Raw genomic sequence first — 20,281 nt, 5'->3', positions numbered from 1 at the left:
TAGCATTTTAAGACCCAACTAGATTGTTAGTGCATTACTGACACTGATGCAATGTTAATTCCAGGCTCAAATACTTAGAAGCACAGCTATGTAAGTTCTTTGGAGCAAGGTTCGTCTGTTCTGTGTTTGTAATACCACAGTGCCTAGGAGCCTCAGTCATGGACCAGGACCCCATTGTTCAAGGTGCTGTACAAACAAAAAATTATATCCCATTCCTCCACTTCTATGATTTTAATGCTAATTTATATTCTTGTTTCACTTTTTGGCCTTTACTATAGGTTTGATCAGCTAGTAGCGTAGCAGTTTTATCGGTCCAAATTGGAATTGACAATGTCACTGAAAATAGAGTTTAAGATTAATGCCTAAAACAACATAATGTGCATTCCTTTTTTCTTCAAAAAAAAGGAAAAGTTGAACAAGTATATAAATTCCCTATTTAAATGAAAACTTGTTAATGCAACATTACATTTAAAATCAAAATTGTGCAATGCAGAAGTAAAATTCCAACATCAGTGCTTATGCAGGTGCATAAACACCCTATATATTATGATATAAAATTGATAGCCCACTAGTATATTAAAATACACATAACTAGAAAAAATGGATAATTGGCTTGCATTGCAAATGTGCAATGTAAACATTATTATTAGAACGTATTTTCTGCATTTACGCATTACCTGTGATTAACTGACTAATCTCACTGTTAATGGCTGTGTTAATGCATTTAAATTGCTTAATGTTATAATTTTCAATACTGCCAATTGGGCAATCACTTTCACATATTAATGAATTGAGAAGGGTGGATAGATGAATTTCCTGTTTGGCAGGTGCCAATTTTCTAGCAGGTTACTCTACCTAGCTACAATGACTAGCTTCACAACTGAAAAAGAGTTGTTTGTTTGTTTTTTTAAATGGAAGCTTAGAATTTTCAGGATATTGTAGAATGCAGAAAAATTAGAGAGGCCCTACATTTAGGTTTCAGAGTGGTAGCCGTGTTAGTCTGTATCAGCAAAAAAAAAACGAGGAGTACTTATGGCACCTTAGAGACTAACATTTATGTAGGGATTTTTTTTTTAAAAGATTGTGTTACTTGTATATTAAAAAAAAAAAAAGCTAAATTGTTTAAAAATGAGAGTTTTTTTTTTTACCCCTGATGAAATAAAAATGATTGCAGACAGTTTGTTCAAACTTTCCAGACCAGATTTCACCTTTGAGACTGAAATTTTCCATGGTTGGCCTTTGCACGTAGTTAGGAATGGGTGAAAATGTGAGTGATAGTGGGAAGTGTTTCACATTCATAGAGTGGGTACCTTCCAGAAAGTAGCATAATTTAAAGTAACTTTATCCACGGGGAGGTTTATAGACTCTGCTTTTAAATCTAACATTTCTACCGATACAAATTGACTGACTTCAGCAGGTTTGAATATGCCTTGTCCTATGAAAATCTTCTCTCCAAAAATAATTTCTACGTTAATTGACTTATAAACACAAGAACTAGTCAGCTATACAATAGGGTAAACCAGGGATCAGCAACCTTTGGCATGCGGCCCTTCAGGGAAATCCGCTGGTGGGCCGAGATTGTTTGTTTATCTGCAGGTTTGGCCAATCGCAGCTCCCACTGGTTGCAGTCCGCCATTCCAGGCCAATGGGGGCCGCTGGAAGCAGCGACCAGCACATCCCTCGGCCCACGCTACTTCCCACAGGCCCCATTGGCCTGGAACGGCGAACCACAGCCAGTGGGAGCTGCAATCGGCCAAACCTGCAGACGCCGCAGATAAACAACCAGGCCCGCCAGCGGATTTCCCTGATGGGCCAAAGGTTGCCGATACCTGGGGTAAACATTGCAAGGACTCTACAGTACTGTTCTCTGTAGAACACCCAAGGGATCTCAGCAGTATCCAAAACCAGTAGCAGAATCTCCTGGTTTTCCCACTGCCATTTTCTTACATCCAGATCCTTCCAGGATACCACAACACTTTTATGATACTGCTTTATAGAGAATAATACCATAAAGGAAAAAAAGACCAAAAAATCTGAAGTTTTAAAAATCATTTTAATCTAATCTGATATCACAACTACTATTATGCATTAATCATAATTGTCTGATTATTTTATGGCCTTCTCTGTGGGTTATATTCCACAAAAGCTTATGGCCAAATAAATAAATTTGTTAGTCTCTAAGGTGCCACAAGGACACCTTGTTGTTTAATCTTAACTCTGAATTTCCTGGGTTTGTAATGTTTCTTTGGGGATAATTACAACAGCTCTAAAGTATTTTATCCTTTTATTATAGATGTAATTTTTATCTGCGCTCATTAATCAAGTTATGGCTGCTCTAAAATACTGGACACCAACTGTGTTTTCATTCTCACCAACTCCAAGCTGAAGTTGATTGATCAAATAGTAATAAACCACTAGATCCACATTTACACTTATTCTGTTCCTCAGGAACCCATTTGTTACAATCCTCAGAGTGCTTTTAAAGACTCCATTTACACTGGAAAAACTGAGGGGAAATCTGATTTTTCTCTTGTAATTAAAGATCTAAAATTCATAGTGCTACAGTTTATGCAAACTATAGGGGCTGGATTGGGGACATGACAGTTGTATGAGTTATCTTTTGTAGCCCTTATCTCCAACTCTTACCTCATTATTTAAGTACTCTGGCAGACAGCAAGCAGACTGGTTTCAGGGCTGTATCAAAGAGTACAGCACAGTGAGGGCACCCCAGCCATATGCTCCCTTTAGAGTCCAAAAGATTTTTATTTTAATCCATTGATAGTTATGTTTCTCTACAGCAAATAACCTGGTAGCAAACTGTATTACCAAAGCCCCACTGGAGCCTGAGGACTGGATACTCAAACTCTCTGTCAGTCCCTTTATAATGAGTCAACTGTTATAGGTTCTTTTATCATTAAGTTAATGACATATACAACTGTCTTACATTATTGCACAAACCGTTAACCACACATCCTATTGGTAAATGAATTGTGTTAAGGAGAATTATTTCCAATCCATTTGTTATGACTAGCTAAAATTTCCACACCCTTTGTTTATGAAAGGGGATTGGCCCATAGTTTGTGCAGTCATTTGATTTTTCTAGTTTCAGAATGAATAAAATGTGCTATAAGGAGGCGAGTAGTTACTACTAAAAGCTGTTACAGTGTATGCATCTCTTTAAGTAGAGGTATTCATTTCTAGAACTCTACTGAAAATCCATCTAAATCCAGGACACTTGTGGTTCTTCATGGACTCTTATTTCCTCTAATATTTCTACTTTTCCACATTTTAGTTTTTTGTTCTCCCATTATGGGTTGGAGACTCAATAAATCAAACTTCTGGAATTCTTCTACAGTAAAACAAACTTTCTTGGCAAATTTGTGAATAAAAAGCCTGACATGGTGTTGTCTTTTATTTGTGACTCCGGTAATGTCAGGGGAGTGCAAATGATATTTATAAATCTTCCAAAGTAGAACAACTTCATCAACTCTGCTTTCAGCTAGGATCCGGTATTGAGGATTTAGCAGAGCTAGCCAAGAACTCTGAATGTACCATTAACTGCAATGCTGCTGCTTTTCTATGTTTAGCAGATCACCACAGTGCATACTGAAGTCTCCCTGAAAATAGAGTATATGCTTGTCTTGTAATAGGGTAACAGGCAATCTCCTGTACTTAGCTGGTTACTGACAAGCCAGGAATAATCTGCAGTTGGTTATGGATGTTCAAATTCATTTGAGCTGAAGTGCAGTCCCAGTAATAACTCTGGTAGATGAGCTATATTCCCAAGGCACTTATTCTCTCCTGGTGCAGTATGTATATTTTAAATATGGAAATGGGGATAGTTGTGATTGCTCTGAGGACCTTGAAAGATCTAGTGGTAAGGAAAGTCCTAATTCAAATGGATAATCCAGACGCCGGAGTTCTACATAAAACAAGAAGGAAGGAACAGAATTGCATCTTGTATGTGGCAGAAAGCCTTTATGTAGAGTTAGTGTCCTGCAAGGCAGCCCTGGTTGGTACTTACCTGAGAGGTAAAGAAAACAAAAGCTATGCCAATCAATAGTAGACCCATACGAGTAGTCCCTCAATGAGAGTTTAGTTGAAGCAGAGCTTACAACTGGGGGACATGGAATATCTGAAGAACTGTTTTTGCACTGTTGAATAATGCCTTCACCATCTGCTAGGAAGCTGACTTATATTTCCTGAGACTGATTTGTAGACTTTACTTCCCCAGGGAGAAAAGATAAAGGTTCCTCAGTCCTAATTGTCTCCTATTGTCTGAAACAAATTTTGTCTTGATCATATTAGGAACTGTAGTAGCAGATCCAAACAGGCTAAGAGTCTGACCACATATAATTATATGAAGCAACTACTGCCCTGCATCTTCACATGGGACCTCTCTCCATCTATATAGCTCCAAGGAGGGTGGAGGATGAGAGGCTTGACATTTCCAAGCAGGTAGCTCTCATCCTTCTAGCTTCTCCAAAGAATGTAATAGATGTATACAAAGAAACAGGCAGCTTAGTGAAAACCAACATGGCAAGACAACTTTGAATTCAAACATAGGACCTATGCAAATTTTAAGTGGGAAAGGGTTGCAGTCTAGTGCCAAAAACCCATGTGGCTATTTCTATGTTCCCAGCACAAATACTGCTTGACTTCCTTCACCTGTCAGCCTGTCTTAGATATCTTCCCTTGGATTTCATATGGCAACTGTTTTGGACTTTCATGGTTTATGATGAAGGTATTATTCCATCTTTCTGTTATCCAGGTCATATAGGTCTTGATGCAATTAACCTCTTCCCCACAAACAGGTAATTCCTTGTAGCAGAGGATACTAGTCCTAATAAAGGTGATGAAAGTTTCTTTGGAGCCGTTGGTACATGATAAGTTTATTACATGGAATGTCTTGTTCCCGATAACACTGACTTCAGTTCCCAGAATGAGCAGTCTTCATGCTGTACTGATTGACCTCCACTATATATCAGATTCCTCAGGGAGATGGCAGTACTATGAAACAACCTAAATTCTTTCAAAAAGGGGTGGTAGGGTCTTGCTTTAATCAGTTATTCGTCCTCTGAATGTTTACATCTTGCATGTATGTGTATCCCCAGAAAGCCATCCAATGTGATATGAAAAGGGCCCTTTGCACACCAGCTGAAATGAAAATTAAAGCCCACCCACATCTTTGGTCTATTTGATACTCATTAGGGTTTGCTGTCTTGAAGAAAACTGTTTCTAGGTGATTATCTGATTGTGACCCTAATAATTATTATTATTAGCTTAGTGCACTTTGCAGCTAGAATAATGTTAAAGCCCATTCTGTTTAAGCATATAGTTGGCTATGGCAGTAAGCCATAACAGTTGGACAATAATATTGCATTCAGCCTTTTGCAAAAAGAACGGTAGAATTTGGTACAGAGGAACAAAACAGTGCTCCATCTAGTTTAGTAATTCATATTGGCTTCTTTGGTGGAGGGCAAAAATATCCAGCACTGTACTACAGCTGATTTTTGTTAATACCATCTCAAGAGATGAATGGAGTAGGGGAGACAATGCTGGCCGCAAAGCGTTAAAGTTTGATGCCAGTTGTCACAAACATTATTAAAATTATAAGGTGGAGAACTGATCCAGCATGTAAATGGTTCCTGCTTAGTATATGGCTCATCTGAATGCGGTTATATATAGATATAATTTTTTTTTTAAAAAAGGTGAAGGAAACTACTATAGGAAAGGATATGTGCTCTTTCCTGCCAGCTGGCTGAATTTGGAGAGGCTACAGGTGGTGGTTACCCAGGAGCTGGAATTAATTTGTTGTGGATTTGAAATTTGTTTTGTGGAAAAGCAAGCCACCAGGAAAGATGTGAAATGTCTTGTAGGTGGGACTTTTATTTTCCCTTCTCCAGCTAGTCAGTCTGCACACTGGCTTAAACTCTTTTTAGTGTAGCTAAACTTTTTATTCTTTAAGTAAGTAGCCAGTCATTTATTTTAAAAAAAAAAAAAACACACCTTTGCCTGCTTCACTAATAATCTGTGGCAGTGCATAAAGTGGGTATTTTTATCTGCAGTACATGAAACAAGTCTTCACTTTTATGTGTATTGCATTTTTAAATTTTTGAGCATTGTTGTTCTTGTGTAAAAATGAAGTCTTTTTTTTGGCACCCTAACCTTTATTGACTTTTACTATGCCATCTACTGCCTAGTCTAGTAGTTTTGGTATAATGCCTCATCCATACACATCCTTTTATAAGGTTGTTATAATCAGTGGCCTGCTTCTGTTTCAGCGGTCTTCTGTGACATATGAAAATTGAGTTAAGAAAATCAAGCTTTTTCTGTTTCAAAAAGGAACAGGCCCCAGGCACTGGATTTATTGGCTGCAATCTGAAAGAAGCTGCAACTGCTTTCCCCAGCATGTGCTCACTAAAGTTGAAATGGTGCCACATTCGTTGTTGACGCCAAAACGGGAGTAGAAGGAGTGAGCAACCCACAGAAAAGGTTCCAACAAGGCATAACTATTGACGTTGATATAAACGTCTCATAACCTAGCCCTGTGGAATGCTATATCAATTTATCTATTACTGAACCAGTTACATCAACAAAGGAAGCAGATGTGGTGATATCTCCATGCCAGTTTATTGTCCACACCATGTCCTGTATGTCTGTTGGTGTCCAGATACAAAGGGAATTGGTTCCACAGCCGAGAATTCCTTTTGTAGAGTCAGCCAAGAAAGGCAACAGATTACTCAGCACCAAAATCTATATATGCTCACTTAAAGAAAACAGCAGTGTTTGGTAGTAATATATGCCTCCTAAAAGGCCACTGAGAACAGCCTATTCTCATAGTTAAAACATCACGATACTGGACTTCTTTCTTTTCTGACAGCATAAGGAATAATTGTACTTATGCACTTTGTCCTTTACACTAGGTGGAATTGAATGCCCTCTGATTCTCCTTGAAGAGAACAACACTATGTTGAATCTGTAGAAGTGTCCTATTAATTTAATTCTCTAGCTGTTTTTCCCCAAGGTTTTATTTTATGTAAATTTGTAATTAGTACATATGCTTGGGGGTTTTGTATTACCAAGACATTTCTTCACAGTTGTTACACCATTATTCGTGACTCTAATGATTAATAAGGCAGTTGCTCACTTCCATCTTCCACTCCCTGCCTAAGTAACCACAAACTATTTCTTTTAAAATCTCCCAATGGCCTTATCTGATTGTACGGTGGTGAATGGGAATACTGGAAAGGAGCATTGTTTTCCCTATGCTCAGGTACCAAGTTTTATCATCAATTATGGGGGTGACAAAAATGATTATATACTGAAGTTGTGCACCCCTTAGAGGCCTGGTTGCTGTCTGGAAATAAACAGAAGGGACTGATCTACACAATGGACCCAATGCTATCAAGCTGCTGAATAGGAGCAGGAGAAGGCATTAAACTAGATGTGTGTTTTGTTTTATTTGTATATCTATGTATATATAGATATAAACAAGCTAACAAGGTATGCTCTACTTGCATTGGTTTTCAAACTGTGGGCCATGCCCCCCTGGGAGGGTTATCAGGGGAGCTCAAGGACTTGGCTGATTAAGAATAAACCCAGCACATCCTACCGTTAGCAAGCTCCCACGGGATCTGTACAAACTCACAAGAATTCACTCTGATCTGTGTGTGTGTGTGTGTGTGTGTGACCCTTACTCTCTCTCCTATCACTGTGCTGGGAATCAAAATGGCAGTTGCACCACACCTGTGTCCTGGCCCCACAGCAAATGATGTGCACATGCATGCAGGGAGAAGGCAGCGCTGCTGCACACAGGGACAAGATGCTGCTTTGGGCAACTGGCATTCGAGCAGGACGTATGAGCCTCCTCCTGCATGCACGGGTCACATGGGGATTTCCCACTTTCCCTCATCCCCAACCTCCTGGGCTCTGAACTTTGCACCATCTGTATTCCCCTGTGCCGAGGGGAACTCACCTGGGACATGAATCTCTGAATGTGGGGGTGCGGCAAAAAAAGTTTGGGAATTTCTGGTCTGATGGATTGATTCTAAAGCCAGGAAGACAGGAGCTCCTGAGTTCAAATCCTTGCTTTGATGCTGATTGAATGTTGAGAAGGGCTGATCCCGAGTGACTTAACCTTTCTTCCTTAGTTTCCCCCTGTGTGCAATGGGAATACGAGTGCTGCAAGGACTAAATAATGAATTAATATTAGCACCTTGAGGGGAAAAGGGTGCAATATAAACACCAAATATTAACAACATCCAGTTATGGCTAATACCGAGTTCAAAGAGAATCTATAGTATTCATAAAATTGTACGTATTCCATGTTATAAATGTGAGCAACAGAGTTCATTCTTTTGCCATGTTTATTTATTTAGACTTACTTAAAATGCACCCATTTGAAACTCCAGCCTGTACAAGCTTACAACTCTGTCAGAAACAAAGTTGTGAGATGTTGAATGTAATGCCAAGGAAGAAACTTACTTCTAGTTCCAGTTACAGTAGACCATTACACACTTCTGTGCTTCAGATTCCTTTGGCCGGGAGGTTCATTTGGCAGAATGGACAAGATAATTTTGTCAGTCAAGCAGGAAAGAATGGCTTTATCCCACAGAAGAGAATTTGCTAACAGAACAAGTTGGACTATTGCGTGTGGAGAAATCTGACTAAAAATTGGTCACAATCAATTGAATTCTTCTCTAGCCACCTCCTGTACAAGTCAATGAGCATGTGATGATTCAACAGCTACCATCCTGAAAGTTTATCAATAATATCGTAAGTACAGCGTTTATCAGTAATAAAATACACAGCATACATGTGCTGTGTGTTTATACCTGCCTACTGTATTTTCCACTCCATGCATCTGATGAAGTGGGTTTTAGCCCATGAAAGCTTATGCCTAAATAAATGTTAGTCTCTAAGGTGCCACAAGGACTCCTCGTTGTTTTAGCTAAGGAAGTGAGTTACACCAGTTTGAAAGAGCTCACAAAAGAACTGCCACATTGACACTTTTTTGAATTGTTAAACACAGGAGAGGTGATAAATATTTCAGAATGTACAATACAAATGTAGACCCCCAGCTAAATTCAAGACCACCTCTTTAAGCCTTGTTCTGAAGAGTATCTGAAACCTATTAGTGGTCTCATTTCTACACCTTGAAGACATAGCTGCTTGTTCACAGGTAGTGAAAACAAAGCGGTGGAACTCACTCCTTTGCCCTGCAGTGGCGTAGGTTTTTTCTTTTAAAGCCTGACCATCTCTGGCCCCTTATATGCTGCTTTGGCATCCTTCCTTTCCTTTTGGAACCAAATGTTCAAACGTGTGCATCTGCTTCCAACTTAGCCCTGCAAAAACCCTGGTGCGCACACACTTGAGCGTTTGTGTCCCTAATGTTCAGCATGTTCCAAATTTGGTGTGATGCATGTGGTGTTATTGTTGGTAAAGCACTTGGTAGGGGGAGTGCTTTAGAAATCTTTGTTCTCTTCCAAGCGAGCAGCAGTAGAATAATGCATTAAATATCACTCCTGAGAGATGGAACAACCTGGCTGACAAGACAGGAACTTCCCCTCACTTGCAAACCAGCGTAAATTAAGAGCCGGACCGTACTTTCTTGCAAGACTGGTTCTGAGGAGGAAAATTTTGCAGTGGTTCCCTTATGAAGTTGCCCCCGCTCCATTTTTCCATGTGGGAGGGGGGAAATGCATTGACAGGCGTTCTGGACCCACATGAAGAAATAGGCCGGGGATTTGGCTCCCAAGTCAGCTCCATGGGTTTTGATGCCAGCGTGTCTTTCTAGCCTACCCATGCATTTCCTTGCTTCAGAGTGTTTTATTTTGATCAGTTTCTAAATCTTGATGAAATAATGTTACGTTAGCAGGATTGGGGGGAGAGGTTAGCCGAGAAATTACTATTTTTTATTAAATGCCCCGTGATGTAGATCATTCTCAGTCTTAAGCTATTGGAAATAACTTTTATGCCACTAGAAACTATTATCAGACACTGAATAACTACCATCTGACTGAGAGAGTTTAGCAGAACGAAACCTCTTAAAACTAAACTGCAGGCCTTCCTTTTGACTTCAGACTCACCAGCTCTGAATTCTAGAAGTTAAAGATTTAGCATGACACAACTATTTGTTTTTGCTAAATAAGTCTTCCCTTACAAGACATCCAGTTGGAATTTATCTTTTAAAATATATTCTGGTTTTATCATTTCTCTTTTATATAGCCACTTAGGAACTACGAGGGGAGAACTCACAACCAGGACCTGCGTTCACTGAGTCAGGTAAATACAGCTGGCTGGAAAACGGGGAAGAATTATCAGTGTTTTGTTGTTTTTGATTGACGTTTCCAATCGGCCCTATAGATAAGGGCTTTTCTGCTTCTACGTGTAATTTAATTATTTGGATAAATTCACCTATTAGCTTGTTATCTTAAGTCTTTGAGGATTTTTTTTTTAAATCCTACCACAGGGTGATTCTTCACCATTGATTCTGTGCTTATATAGCTGAATTGTCACTTGCCCAGGTAGGTGGGACATTCATTTCTGGAATTTGTGTTCTCTGGTGGTCAGTCAGAGACGGTTTCTGGCTATTTTTAGTTCATAGGGCAAGATGCTTCTAGTTTGCTTTGGTTTCCTTTGGTGCTGAGGTTTGCAATCCCCTCATGGAAGGCACTCTGAAAGTGCAAAGTGTGGTGGTAACTGAAAGATCAGTGGGCCATTTTGGCCAGTTGATGAAGATGGCTTAGAGTTGAGTTCATGTGTTGTTTAGGCAATAATATCTTTATTTAATGTTGAAATGGAATCCAAGTATTGTGGTGAGTGGCACCTAAGAAATGGTTTAAAAGATGTCTAAAATTGGTGTCTTCCATTTTATTATCTACAACTATACTTGGTAGAAGTCAATTTTTATTTTTTTAAATAATTTCAGTGGATAATATCAATGTCTATTTTTAAGTATTTTTTTTAGATGATTTTAGATGATAGATCATTTTTAAATTTTCACAGTTGTGTGAATTTATGGGGTGGCAGACAATTATTTAATGAAGTAGACCCTGAGATTCAGAAAGTTAAAGCTTTATCAACAGTTAACACACTGTCACCATCACGTATCAAAATATACCAAGTAAATATCCTTAAATCAACCAATCATACCTGTTTTTACTATTCATTCACCAGTCCATTTGTAACAAGCCTTATTCAGAAGTCTAAATCGCTGGATTTGGACACTCATAAGTTCTCAAGCAGCATTTTTTCTTTCATTGTCTAGCTGTACATTTCAGTGATGCTAGATGGAAATATATTTTTGTCAATTTGCATATGTCTGTGAAATCGACATTTACCAATAAAAATCTAATTCTTCCAAGCTCATCTCAAACAGGTTTGAATTTCCGTCAGTCAAACACAGGGGTTTGGAGCAGATGAGAGCAACTGTAAGGAGGTTTCAGAGTAGCAGCTGTGTTTAGTCTATATTCGCAAAAAGAACAGGAGTACTTGTGGCACCTTAGAGACTAACCAATTTATTTGAGCGTAAGCTTTCGTGAGCTACAGCTCACTTCATCGGATGCATTCAGTGGAAATAGCTCCACTGAATGCATCCGATGAAGTGAGCTGTAGCTCACGAAAGCTTACGCTCAAATAAATTGGTTAGTCTCTAAGGTGCCACAAGTACTCCTGTTCTTTTTGCAGTAAGGAGGTTGTGAATCAAGGCATCACAAATATCCCAATGCCTCTATTAAATGAAAAGGACTGTATTAACCAAATGATACATGAATCAACTTGCTCTACGCTTCCCTAGTTGGGAAAGCGTTCTTGGATGTTCTGTTTGTTTGGCTCACAGTCACAGTTCAGATGTGGGAAAATGTAGAAATAGTTTGAATTGCCCAGCAAAGTAGTAATCTTGCCTTTCTGAAGTAAACCTTCAAGTTAAATGTTTCTGTACAGCTTCAGTTTGAATACCACTCCCAGTTTTATATAGTAGGACTGAAGAAATGAAATGCACCCAGCTCCTAAAGGATCTGTACTCCCCTCCCCCCCCCCCCAAAAAAAAAAACAAAACCCATGGGGTTATAAACCCTATGATCCAAACAACCTTGAGCTTTGGGGAAATTTAGACCCCAGTCCAAACTTATTGTATTATTGTATGGATTACTGTTTTATTGTTGCTAGCAGAACCAGGGAGCAGAGGGAGAGGGCTAACTGAGCCTACCAGCCTCCCTCCAGAGCCAAAACTTTGTGGGCCACATGGCCTTAGCAGTTATCCCCATCGCTTGCCAGCAGCACCAGGAGGTGGTGCCTTCACATTTCCAGTGATGTCATCAATTCCAAACTCTGTCAGCTGTTTTGTGGAAGATGTGGTACAGAATGGCCTTTGGTACTACCGTATCCTAATTATAACTGGATGTCATATTTAAATATTCATTTGAAATTAAACAAAATTGATAAGATCATAAATATGCAGGGCTAGATCCTCAGTGGGTGTAAATTAGCATAGCTGTATACACATCAATAAAGGTATGGCAGTTTATACCACCTAAGCAACTGGACCCCACTATGGAATTAGTTTCTGTAAAGTATCCAGTTGACACTGAGCCATGAAGTGTTCCATTATGTAGTTGGAAAAAGGGGATTCCCTTTCCCAATTTTTATGTTCAAATCCACCCTAGAGTACATAATTATCTAATTATGCCCACAGGTCTGTGCAGTTTTGAGTATTTATTTTTCTGTGTTACCAGCACATCATCCTTGTGTTTGTGTGTAGAGCAAAATTAGAAGAGAGGAGAGAAATGCTCAGATGTACAACGAAATAGATACACCCTAAGATTTAGAACCATTCTCCCTTTACTATGTTGAAACAAGAAATAGCGAAGACCGTCTGCATTACTACTCAAAAGTTGCATCCAGTGATTTTGCACAACATCAGGATTGCCCTCAGTCAGAAATCTTGAATTGCAGCTTTTCTGGGTGGGTCTTGGAAGAATTTGAAGGCGTTCTGCAGATGGGGCGTGTTTACCTATGAGAAAGTAGCCAGCATATGTGCCTGGTTTTTGCTAACACACTAGCATAGTCTGTGACTGAAACCCTGTAAAGGTAGGTACTTTTCCCTTTCACACTGTATATTGAGGGTCTGAGCCGTTAGCATGCCCTGGTCTCTAACATTGTCTGGCTCATAAAGAAAAGTAGCAGCAATTCTATTAACACAACTTAAAACAAAGGGTTTGAATGAGCCAGATGTTTGGGATAGGTTTTAGCAAGCCCTTATTTGAAAACTCCTTTTTATGTTTTATGACTGCTTCATTTGGAGATGGTTCTTGTATTTTGCAATGTGTTTTCTTTTTAAATCAGAGAGTAAAGGTTAGAATAGCAGCTTTTGCCCCTCTCCTATTTTACCTGTTTGATCACTATCCCATGAAGTTTTAATGGGACAATGCTAAATTCTTAAAGTCAAGGAGTGAAAAGTCTTTTATAACAGGAAAACGCGGTGAACTAACCACACAGAGATTTTTGTTTTTCTTTTTGTATGCCTTAGGAAAATACTTGAATTCAAGTCACATGAAAAAGGTGGCCCTGATTTTTGTGAGGTTTTTTGTAAAAAAAAAAAAAAAAAAAAAACCAGTAAGAAAATTGTTCTACAGGGGAAAAAAAAAGGTAGATTTAATGTCAGGACACAAGATGTCTGTTCTATTTTAAGATCATTCTGACCAAAGAGCTGAAATAGGTGTTGCCACAAATCACACACTGAAATGAGTTACCGCAACTATTACTTGCTAAGTGATGGTATCACACTTTGCGTGCCCCGGCAGAGAGCTTTTTATGAGGAAACCCACACAGTTTTTTGGCCTGTACCCTTTTTTTTTTAAAGATAGATTTTGTAATTTCCTAGCCTCTGTGTCAGATCCTCAGCTGGTGTAAACTGGCATAGCACCACTGACGTTGGGAGTTACAATGATTTACATCAGCTGCAGATCCAGCCTTCAGCCTGTGTCTTGATTTGAGGAAAGAGCTGGGAGTCAGCTGCTATGACACAGAGGGAAGGCTAGACAATAGCTGGATTATTGTACCAGGTATGTTCAGTCTCCCCCTCGTCCTGATTTTGGTATGGACCAGAGAAGTATTGGCAGAGGAGAGGACAGCCAGCAGGAATCTGAGGACAGTTTCTAGCAGGAATGCACAGGGTGCTTGGCCTAACTCTTGATTTTGGTGTGACGGAAGCAGTGGAAATGAGCATGCAGTCACCATAGGCAGTCTGAAGCTCTTCTCCTGCCTACATGTGTCTTTGGTCATTATTATTATTTTATTAATGTATTTTATTATTCATCAATGTTTGTTTAACCCTTACCTATCCCGGAATGGCTGTGCTTGACCCTTCCCTGATTGAATAATTATACATTTCCTGCCCCATGGAGCTCTTAGTGCAACTGAGTAGGATGAGGCAGGCCCAAGGTAATGGTGACCCAAGTTAATGGTTTGCATATAATATGCAAACTAGATACCATTAACTTGGGTTTGAATAGAGACTGGGAGTCCTGGGTCATTATACATACTGAATCTATTTCCCTATGATAAGTATCCTCACACCTTCTTGTCAACTGTCTAAATGGGCCATCTTGATTATCACTACAAAAGTATTTTTCTCCTGCTGATAATAGCTCATCTTAATTAATTAGCCTCTTACAGTTTGTATGGCAACTTTCACCTTCTTTGTGTGTATATATATACACACACACACTATATATATATATATATATATATATATAGTGAAAGCTTATGCTCTAATAAATTTGTTAGTCTCTAAGGTGCCACAAGTACTCCTGTTCTTTTTATTTTCACTACTGTCCTTCCTACTCCTCCCGTTCCCAAATCAGGAGCTAGATTGGAGTCTCTAGCCCTATTAGCCATTCTTTTCAGACTGATAGCACCCCCACTCTGGTTTAAAGGATGTCTGCTCCAATAAGCTGGAGTAAGACTTTAAGGATCCATCTTCGTTGCCTAGCTGAGTAGACTGTCGTGAATGTCCTAGCTGCTGTGTGCTGTCTGGTCTGCTGTGTTTTGTTTTCTGCCACACTGGGTGAGCAACAGGTGATTCTGAGCCCGTGCCTTAAACCAGGAGTGGAGACCGAAAAGTTACACGTGTCTGGTTAAAAAAAAGTACCCAAATTCCATTTTCAAAAGCGACTTAGACTTTTATGGTAATTAAACATTTCAATATCATAAAAGGGGGAAAAATGAAAAAATCAGTAGTTTTCATGAAATTTTTTGGGGGAAGGAAAGGCCTCTTTTGACAAAAAAAGACAAAACACCCCTTCCCCACTACATCTCTTGTCATTAAAGAAATGTTGACCAACTCTACTGGTAGGTGCATGAAGCAATTTGCATGCATTTCTGGGGCTGGCCAAACATCCGGGACTCCTGTCATGAATCCGGTACCTGTGTATTTAACCACTTTTTCTACAGAGCATGCTGTTCATAACGTCGTAACTAAATTAGCTCAAAACCAGCCCAGAGGCTTTTTATCATACTCCTTATCCAGCATTATTTCAAGTTTAAAATAGTAGCTGCTTTTTTTGACATAGCTCTGATAAGAACAGTGTAGTGAGAGTTGAATTTTTTCACTTTTCTCTCCTAACTTAGCAGAATGGATATAGTCAGATGCTCTAGAACAATGAATCTTTGGGCAGAGACACAGTATGAAAATTTTCAGCCTGAAAGGGGGGACTCTTTCCAAAAGTTTTGCACATGTGAAAACAGGGAAAGTTTAATAAAAATTGAGCTGCTGTCTTAATTATAGCAATTGCTACTGAGTGAGCACTACTTTATATATACTACCCTAGTAATCGAATAATAGGTAATGCGATAGAGTAATAAAAGACACAAAAATCTTCTGACTCATAATTAAATGAAACTATTAACGAAAAGCTATAGTTCAGATTTTATAGTTGTTGTTAAGGAAATTTGGAGTTAGCGGTCCTACAGCAATCGTAACTCGGCTCTGTTGTGCTTGCATATTAGTTTCTACTGTTCCCATCATAAGAGACCCAGCAAGTTTGACTACTTTCAGTTTTACTCTGCTCTGCCAGCAATTGTATTTGCATGTTCCTCAGGGTGTCATGCATGCTGCAGCATAGATCCTGTGAAAACAAAATTTAAGTGGAACATAGTGATTGCATATTCAAATAAAGTTGGTGGAGATGGCTCAGAGCTATCACCCTGCATTTCAGCACTTCGCATGTGAGAACACAGCGCAGACTATGCAACTGTCAACCAAAAAAAGATGACCCATCTAAACCTGAGACACTTGATGCCAAGGATGCAGATAGGGCCATGCCACTCTGATGGACAGATGCACAGGGCTATCACCACTTCAGATTGAATTTGATTGGCACTAAAATGGCCACTGGGACTATATTTTTAACATAAAAATTATCAATGGTGAAATTAATTTTAAAATGTGATGGTGGGAGGATGTTGCAGTGAAACCAGCCAACAGTGAAGGGAAGGCAACCATAGGGAGCGAGTTTAGATCACGTGGAACTGCTCTGTTCTAGAATTAGCTCTTAAAAAACCAAATCCTGGGAAGATTTCACTCTGGGGTTTAAAAAAAAAAAATCACATACTTAGGTCTTGCCATTGACTTCAACAATCACAAGATCAAGATTCCCATTAACTGCAATGGTACAGGAGAAAAGATTACTTGCAAAGAAAATCGTGGAAGCATGAAACGTCAAAAGTCAAGGCAAATTAGAAGAATCGATCGTCTATTATATTCACCATCTTTCTTTTTAAGCCAATCTTATGATTTTTGAAGGCCTGACATTTAAAAAAAAAAAAAAAAAAAGTTTGGGGTTGGCAATGCTATTGCTAGCTCTGCTTCAGACCTCTCTCCACGATAAGTGTCCTTTCAACCAGCAGTTGGTTGGTCCCAAGGACCTCCCAGAATTTTCAAACCCTGCTCAAAGCCAAAAGTTGAGGTGAGACACGAATCCTTATTAATCCTTTTGACAAGGGCTTTTTAATCCTCCTTGGAGCAATCAGGCTAAATACTGTCCCGCTGCTTCGGAGCCTCCTATCTGAATGATTAGACATGGCCTGTGCAGTCTGGGGCATTGGCGTGGCTGTCTCCTCATGGCTGCCTCATCAGGAGGAGCTGTTCTGATAAATTAGCCACTGTGAATGGCACAGAGAATTGGGGTAAAGGTTGACGGCCATTGCTAAGCATACCTCGCCCCAATGGCGCCCTACGTTCCTCTTGGCTCACTTCAAGCAACAGGACTCTACTCACCTCAGGCAGTATAAAAGAGGGTTTTATGCTCCCTGTAACAAGGTGTGGCTTGCCCCATTGGCTGGAGAACCCAGGGTTAAGCCAGCCCTGATTACAGGATGAAACTCACCTGAGAGGGATCAGGTGATTCCAGAACAAAAGGAGCAGGGCACAAGGGGGGAAGCCCAGGAAATGGCAGAAGGAGCAAGAAGGCTCCTTCAGGGCTCTGAGTCAGTGGGAGGGAAGGGGTGGGATGGGATGGTGGGGGAGCTCAAGAAGCAGGAGAGAGTGAGGAAAGCTCTCCAGGCAGGGAGGCACCTTGTATAACAGGGGAAAGACTGCAATGGCCCAGCTGGAAAGGAAAGTGGAAAAGGGCAAACTGCAGGCATGAGGTGCTGGGAAGCAGAAGGATAGTCCCTTGGGGAGATGGGACTGTGTCCTGCTGAACCTGGGATGGAGACTGAATTTGTGTTTTATTTTGCATTATCAGTAGAGAGACACTGAACTGGGGTTGGGGCCTATGGCTCGTATGCACTTGAGGATTCAGTAAACTAGACCCCAGTAGGGGATGGTTTGAATTATCTTTGGATTGGGTGAGTTCTTCTTAAAGGGCCCTGTAAAGGGGGGAAACAGAGGCAGGGTGCCATAGATAGACCCCCTGGCCACAAGGCAGCACCTGGGAGGTGGTTGCCTGTCTTGCACTCCTAATTAGAAGAGTGAGCAAGGCTTTTATTGTTAGGGCAGGCATCAAGGTGCTAATGCATGTGTCACTGAAGTTTTTTAGAAAAGCTGCAGTCAATCCAAAAGAGCCGATTCTCTGACAGTTAATAAAAGTGCTGTACCTTCTCCCCTGGCAAATCTGACTCTGGAATGATTGCAAACACATGACATGGAGTCAGGTGCTTGGTCAAACTGAAGATGAAAGTAATTATTCCCTGGACTCTAGTGAAATCATTTCTTGCATTTTGGTGCTATTTCCTCACATGGTAGGTCTAGCATTGTTGCATGTACAAATAAAGCTCTTATTTAGCAGGTGGAAGGTGAATAGGATTTGGCGCAGAGATGGATATGTTTGTAAGAGGTGCTGTAACCCCAGGAAATTTTTTTACCCATGAGACATTTGTCTTTTCATTCATAATCGATGCAATTGAATTAAAGCTCAAATGTGAATTTAGGGAACTATGTGCCACCTTAATAAAAGATCATCGTATCATAGAAGATTAGGGTTGGAAGAGACCTCAGGAGGTCATCTAATCCAACCCCCCTCTCAAAGGCAAACCCCCCCCCCCCCCAATGTCCCTATTCGACATTGGTGAGGCCTCATCTGGAGTACTGTGTCCAGTTTTGGGCCCCACACTACAAGAAGGATGTGGATAAATTGGAGAGAGTCCAGCGAAGGGCAACAAAAATGATTAGGGGTCTGGAACACATGACTTATGAGGAGAGGCTGAGGGAGCTGGGATTGTTTAGCCTGCAGAAGAGAAGAATGAGGGCGGATTTGATAGCTGCTTTCAACTACCTGAAAGGGGGTTCCAAAGAGGTTGGCTCTAGACTGTTTTCAATGGTAGCAGATGACAGAACGAGGAGTAATGGTCTCAAGTTGCAGTGGGGGAGGTTTAGATTGGATATTAGGAAAAACTTTTTCACTAAGAGGGTGGTGAAACACTGGAATGCGTTACCTAGGGAGGTGGTAGAATCTCCTTCCTTAGAGGTTTTTAAGGTCAGGCTTGACAAAGCCCTGGCTGGGATGATTTAACTGGGAATTGGTCCTGCTTCAAGCAGGGGGTTGGACTAGATGACCTTCTGGGGTCCCTTCCAACCCTGATATTCTATGATTCTATGGAAGCAGGACCAATCCCCAACTAAATCGTCCCAGCCAGGGCTTTGTCAAGCCTGACCTTAAAAACCTCTAAGGAAGGAGATTCCACCACCTCCCTAGGTAATGCATTCCAGTGCTTCACCACCCTCTTAGTGAAAAAGTTTTTCCTAATATCCAACCGAAACCTCCCCCGCTGCAACTTGAGACCATTACTCCTTGTTCTGTCATCTGCCACCACTGAGAACAGCCCAGCTCCATCCTCTTTGGAACCCCCTTTCACGTAGTTGAAAGCAGCTATCAAATCCCCCCTCGTTCTTCTGTGCAGACTAAATAAGCCCAGTTCCCTCAGCCTCTCCTCATAAGTCATGTGCTCCAGCCCCTTAGTCATTTTTGTTTCCCTCCGTGAACACAGAATAACCATGCAAAAGAAATTGAATTTACCTTTAATGTCATTGTCAATGGCTCTACTGACTTCCAGGGTTTTGAAAGTCAGTCGAGCCACTGAAAATGACGATTGGTAGATTTAAGCCTGTAACTGATCCAACAGATGGTGGCTTAGTTTGAGTTTAGGGAACCGAATGAAAAGGGTTTTGCAAAGGCAAGAGAAAGGGACACCTGACAGTGAACTTCTTAAGTCAGAACATAAGTTTGTTTTTATTTTTTGCATGTCTCTCAGTTTGGAAAAGGAAATGTAGTCATTAGTTTTGAGTCAATTTCACTGTCAGATTCTCATGCACAAGAACAATGCTGCAATGCTGAAGTTGTACATTAGACGGAGGACTTTGTGTTTGGCTTTGTTTGTTTTTTGTTGTTCATTGGCATAATTTTAAATTTTATTCTACTTTAATTTCACAGAACTTATTTTTCTTGACTTTAGATTTTGTAAAAGCATTTTTTTAAATCTTAATTTTGGGCCAAACGTGACTCGACTATTCCTTTTGTTAGTCGTGTATCAGAAGCTTGCTAGAGGGAGTGTGAACGGTCACTTGGCAGTGTTGTAAAAATTTTGCCATTTTTACAATTATTTAGAGATTTACTAAGGAACATCATTCAGCAGTTGTGCCTCAGTTCTTATGAGCCTGGACCATTTTGAATCCTCTAGAATCCTGCCAAGTTTATCAACTCTTTTATTTCTTATTCTGTGAAGGTTCTTTTACCGCCCTCATCACTGTAGTATTTGAGTGTCTCCAAAAATGCACTAA

At 40.2% G+C, this 20,281-nt stretch overlaps 1 protein-coding gene across 1 annotated transcript in view; it reads left to right on the top strand.

The window, feature by feature from the left end:
* Window positions 1–20,281, top strand: part of CERS3 (ceramide synthase 3) — a 74,669-nt gene that overhangs the window by 267 nt on the left and 54,121 nt on the right. Inside the window, exons 2-4 of the mRNA XM_048866799.2 lie at window positions 65–183; window positions 8,534–8,778; window positions 10,231–10,287. The gene's annotated coding sequence lies outside the window, so the exon portion shown is untranslated. The remainder of the gene's footprint in view (window positions 1–64; window positions 184–8,533; window positions 8,779–10,230; window positions 10,288–20,281) is intronic.

Source organism: Caretta caretta, chromosome 10 (assembly GCF_965140235.1).
Source record: "Caretta caretta isolate rCarCar2 chromosome 10, rCarCar1.hap1, whole genome shotgun sequence".
Lineage (NCBI taxonomy): Eukaryota > Metazoa > Chordata > Testudines > Cheloniidae > Caretta > Caretta caretta.
This window is presented reverse-complemented; position numbering and strand designations above follow the sequence as displayed.